Here is a 5799-nt window from a genome sequence, read left to right on the forward strand (position 1 = left end):
TTGCCGAAGGGGCATCACAGCGTGGGAGAAGCAGGCAGTGTGCAGTTGAATCATGACACCAAGGAGAAGGGCCTTCCAAGCCTACCTTCAGCAAGATTTAACTGGGGAGGATCATCTGCTTTCTGTATCTGATGGAAGATAATAAGAGCAGACAATGTCATCACTAGCTTCGAGAGGGAGGGTAAATGGAACATCACGCTGTGGCGAAGTGGGAGTAGAAAATCTAAATTCCTTGCCAAGAAAACCTAAATTCTATATGCCATATAAAATATAATTAATCCAATCTTCAGGGAACATATAAGTGCAGTACATTTGCTTTCAAGAGCTGTGTTTACAAAAAAAGGGCATTATTGGAAAGTATTGGGAAGGGTAAGTCTAGATGTTCTGAGGTGGAATTGGCTGCAATTTCAAGCCTCCACTAGACCTTGTTTGATACCAAAGACTAACACACATCATTGCTTAAAATATCATATTTATTGGTGGTAAATCAATACAGCCAGTGATTTGCAGCAGAGGAAAGCATCACAATCTTTTAACTAATGGGCTCCATTATTCCCTCACAGTGGGTGGTAAAATCAGAGCCCTGAACAACAAATTGCACCCAAATCATCCCAAGATTACACACTGTAGATTTTCATGGCTCAAAACAGGATCCTTGAGCTGTATAGGCACAACCCATCTCCCATCCCAGTTGATATTAAAACAGTACAGACAAGTTGCTAACATGAAAGTTTCCATCCTGGTTTTGTTCCAAACTGCATCTGTATCCCTGAACTGCCAGTTTAAAAGATATACCTACTAGAAGGACCTGCAGAACAGGAACAGTTCATCTTAAGCTATTGTACAACTGTTAATGTTCAGTCATGATGCTAGTAAGGATGACAGAAACCATCTGCCTACTGGCAGGGGGCCATGCCCACCGCATTGAAGTAAAAATGGTGGGGGGCACAAAAACCATTGAAGAAGAGAAAGAAGCAGGAGAAGGGGGAGAATGTGCATTAGGTTTGATGGGACTTTGTGCATCCTGCCTCTTCTTTGCAGATGGCTGTGTCACTTTAAACCATCTAACATCTACATGAAACCGCTGGGAGAAGTCATCCAGAGTTTTGGAGTACGGTGCCATCTCTATGCAGATTACACCCAACTCCAGTACTCATTTCCACCAGACTCCAAGGAAGCCCCAAGGATATTGGACCAGTGCCTGGCTGCTTGGATGAACTGGATGAGGAGGAACAAGCTGAGGATCAATCCTGACAAGACAGAGGTCCTCCAGGTCAGTCACCTGTCTGATCGGGGTATTGTGGGCAACCTGTGCTGGACTCCCCCTGAAGTCACAGGTCCGCAGTTTAGGGGTTCTCCTGGATTCAGCGCTGACACTTGAAGCACAGGTATCGGTGGTGGCCGAGAGAACCTTCGCACAATTAAAACTTGTGCGCCAACTGCAACCATAGCTCATGAAATGGTGACTTGGCCATGGTGGTCCATGCCTTAGTTACCTCTAGACTGGAGTATTGCAATGTTCTCTACGTGGGGCTACCCTTGAAGATGGCCCGGAAATTACAACTTGTCCAATGGTCGGTAGCCAGATTAATAACTGGGGCCTCTTACAGGGAGCAGTCAACATTCACCCCTAGCTCCAGCAGACAAGAGTCTTTTGTCTCACCCTGGTCATTCCACAGATATATAAACCCCTTTTCCTAGTTCCAACAGACCTCACTACCTCTGAGGATGCTTGCCATAGATGCAGGCGAAACGTCAGGAGAGAATGCCTCTAGATCATGGCCATATAGCCAGAAAATACCTACAACAACCCAGGGATTATTATTATTATTATTATTATTATTATTATTATTATTATTATTATGGCAGATACCGCTTCTTAACAAGGCAATGACATTGTCTTCAAGGCAATGCACCAGCAGTCCGTATTAGAGTGACAAAACAGCACTAAGAACTGTTGTAATATATGATAAAGGTTTGAGATCAAAAGGAGAGCTTCAGCATGTTACTTCAGTGACAATAGAAATTTGATGGCAAAAGTAACAATGTTCTCCAAATAAAATTGGCTCACTACATACACAAGCAACCTGGAAACATATACTTCATGTTATTCTCTGTCTCAGTACGTAAAAGCTTTGCCCAACTGGAAACACTCCAAATGGATAGGACTACTCTATGTGGCATGATGTAAAATTAACCACGTGTAGTTCTCGTTGGATCAGCCCACACACTGCCTTGCCAGGGAAAGAAAATATGTCATGCAGATGAGCAATAAGGAACAAGTAGTTTACTCTTCTTAATTCCGAACAACATATATACAATATGATCAATTACATCAGTTCACATAATGTCCTTTTACAAAGATTTCAAATAGTATTTCTTTGTCCATATGAGAGACCTACTTTCAGCAGCCAAGAAGCAAATCAGTCTGTCTCTCTCTCTGCTTCTCTCTTTTCTCTGCACCTGCATAGCTTGAGCCTGAAATGCAACAGTATCCAAAAGTTCCAGGCTCAGTCATCACCCCATGCATTGCCCCAACAATCAACTTCATGCATCTTATTTTACAATTGGCACATACACACACTGATTTCTTGCATGCTCCAACACCCTATAATATCCAGCATGAAAATTGGTATGTGGGGTACAGATCATAAAATGTGCTCAATGTCACTCAGTCTCTGGAGGGCACTACACTTCCCCTTCAAATCATTGGAGTTTTTTTTTTTTTTTTGCTTTGTTTTAATTTTGCAAAAAGTATAGAATAGAAAAATGGGAAGAGGGCAAATGAAAACTAAATGAGATTTTAAATATCGTTTAAAATATTTTAAACACCAAACAGATAGAATAAACACAGTCGTACAAAGAATCTGTGCATAGACTTCAATAAAAGCTGACCAAATAACCCAATAAGTGTCCATACAAAGAGGGTGTCTATATGGAACACAATCAGCTGTTGAAAGGCTCTTTGTCTGTGAAAGGGTACCATGTTGGGGAAGGTTGACCAAAGCACATCAAGTCTGTGGTGCCTCTAATCAGTGCAATGAACAATGAATAGGCAGCTAGCGCATTATATTGCAATGACTTATTTGGCAAGCAGAAGGGATTTTTTTTATTAACAAATCTCTCTTTTTTCCTGAAACTCGAAGGCAGCTGTGAAATAGAATCTTTGCAAGTCCCCAGTGCGATACAGAGAAAATAATATGTCAAAAGTGATATCACTTAAAGTATGGGATGGAGAGAGGAAGCACACTAGGAATCAGGAACAATAATATCAGGTACAGATTCTGCATCAGAGTAGATACCTTTGGCTTATTGGCAAGGCAAACAGAATGTCACGAAGATAATATGGGATGAATCAGATATAATATGGCCAGGTTCCTCTGTGTGATTAAAAGGTTACATAAGCAACTGCTTTCTTTCCTTTCCTCTCTCCCTTTGTTGTGTGTTGTCCTTCCTGTTTTATGTCAGAAGATGCTGTTTGCTCTCAACCAAAGCTTAAGCCCTCTTATACTGCTGATACCGTTATGTTTGCTATGAGTGAAGAGAAGGGCAGCAAAGAAAGAGGGGAGGGGAAATAAGACCATTTTGCAAAAAGTCCACACATGCTAACTCATAGATGGAAATCAGAAATAACTTTGTTGTCACATTAACTGCCATTAAGTTGATCTTTACTTATGGCAGTTCTATGAATGAGAGATCGCCAAGTTAACCTTTCATCAACAGCCCTGCTCAGGTCTTGTATATTCACAGTAATGGCTTCCTTGGTTGAGTCTATCCATCTGCCATGCAGTCTTCCTCTTTCCATACTGCCTTCTACCTCACCAAACATTATTGGCATTAAGCTGCCAAGCAACACGTAAATTTCACCAGGACAAGATAGCTGGCCTGAAGACGCTGAAAAAGAGGCAAAGAAGTTTGGAGCAAGATCTTCATGAGCACAATGGTGATGTGCCCCTTCCAAATGGATAATACTTCGGCTCTTACTGAAAATAAGGATGCTATGTGGGGATGGCCTTATTTCCAGTGTGAGTGAATGTGATGTAAAAACATACCAGAAAAAGATTTGGACTATGATTGATAGTAAGTCCATAGCCAAGAGAGCCCCCGGTGATGCAAAGGTTAAACCACTGAGCTTGTTGACCGAAAGGTTACAGGTTCAAATCTGGGGAGCAGTGTGAGCTTCCGCTATCAGCCCCAGCTACTGCCAACCTAGCAATTTGAAAACATGCAAATGTGAGTAGATCAATAGGTACTGTTCCGACAAGAAAGTAATGGCACTCCATGCAGTCATGCCGGCCACATGACCTTGGAGGTGTCTACGGACAATGGCGTCTCTTCAGCTTAGAAATGGAAATGAGCACCAACCCCTAGAGTCGGAAACAACTGGACTTAATATCAGAGGAAAACCTTTACCTTTAACCTAACCAAGGTGGGGGTGGAGGTTACGGGTTAAATCCCCCACTCAAAAATTTTCAGGTTAAAAAAAAATCTGGTTTACTCATGAGTTTTAACTGGTTAAACTAGTGGTTCTCAACCTGTGGTTCTCCAGGTGTTTTGGACTTCAACTTCCGGAGGTCCCAGCCATCTTATCAGCTGTTAGGAATTGTGGAAGCTGAAGTCCAAAACACCTGGAGGACCAAAGGATGAGAACCATTCGGTTAACCAAATCCCCATGCTAAGTCTCTGGTACCACCTTGGCAGAAAGGTAACGGCACTCCATGCAGTCATGGTGGCCACATGACCTTGGAGGTGTCATGTGGTCACGCCGGCTCTTCGGTTTAGAAATTGAGATGAGTACTGCCCTCCAGAGTCTGACATGACTACACTTAATGTCAGGGGAAACCTTTACCTTTACCATTTACTTATCTTTAATAGATTTTTAAATTTAAAAAAATCTAAAAGTAGCCACCTCGCTGCTCTCCTACTCTTCTCTCTTTCAAAGTTCTCTCTTGCATCTGCCTTCTTGCTCCTCCTACTGGGGTATAAAAGGAAGGCATAAAAGCCCTCCTTTTATCAGGAAGCACTCCATACAGCACTTTAAAAATCAACATGACAGTCACCAGAAAGTAGCATTTCTCTACTTGTAGAAACATCTTCTCCTGCCCTAGCAACATGACAGCACCAGGGCAGTTTGATGGAAAACATATGGCACCAATGGTAATAAATTGGGGATAATTTTGTTACCATATTAAGAACAAGAAAGACTTCTTGAAAATTATAAAGATCCCAGGATGGAGGAACACATTCCAAATGTTGTTTTTCAGACATCTTTGGAGAAAGACAAGAACACAAATGTTTCAACTCTAGCAAACTGCACTTTTATCCTTCTTCTAAATCAGTGGTTCTCAACCTGTGGGCCATGGCCCAGCAGTGGGCCATGAGAACAAAAATCTGGTCCTTGAATCTTCTTATTTCTGCTCCTTTCCACAAACCTGACCAGCACCGCCCCTTTGGTACTGTTGCACTCCAGGCCAGGAAAATCCTTTGACTTTAAACACCACTCAGCTGACTAAAAATGCAAGCAGTTTATTGAATTAAAAAGCAGTAGCAGTAAAAAAGAAAGCACTCCATAAAAATAGGCAAATCCAATTAGGTAGAAAGATAAGCAGAAACAATTAGTCCAAGAAATAAGTCCATCAGAGTTTATTTGAAAAACAAATAAACTCCAAAACTTGACTCATGCAAATCAAACAAGGCACTTAATACATGAATCGATCTATGACAAGGCTTTCAAGGACCAGAAAAGATGTTTTAACTCAATTCCAACATTGCTTCGTCTGACTATATATTCTGTACTTG

The sequence above is a fragment of the Anolis sagrei genome, chromosome 5 (genome assembly GCF_037176765.1).
Source record: "Anolis sagrei isolate rAnoSag1 chromosome 5, rAnoSag1.mat, whole genome shotgun sequence".
In the NCBI taxonomy this organism is placed as follows: Eukaryota; Metazoa; Chordata; class Lepidosauria; order Squamata; family Dactyloidae; genus Anolis; species Anolis sagrei.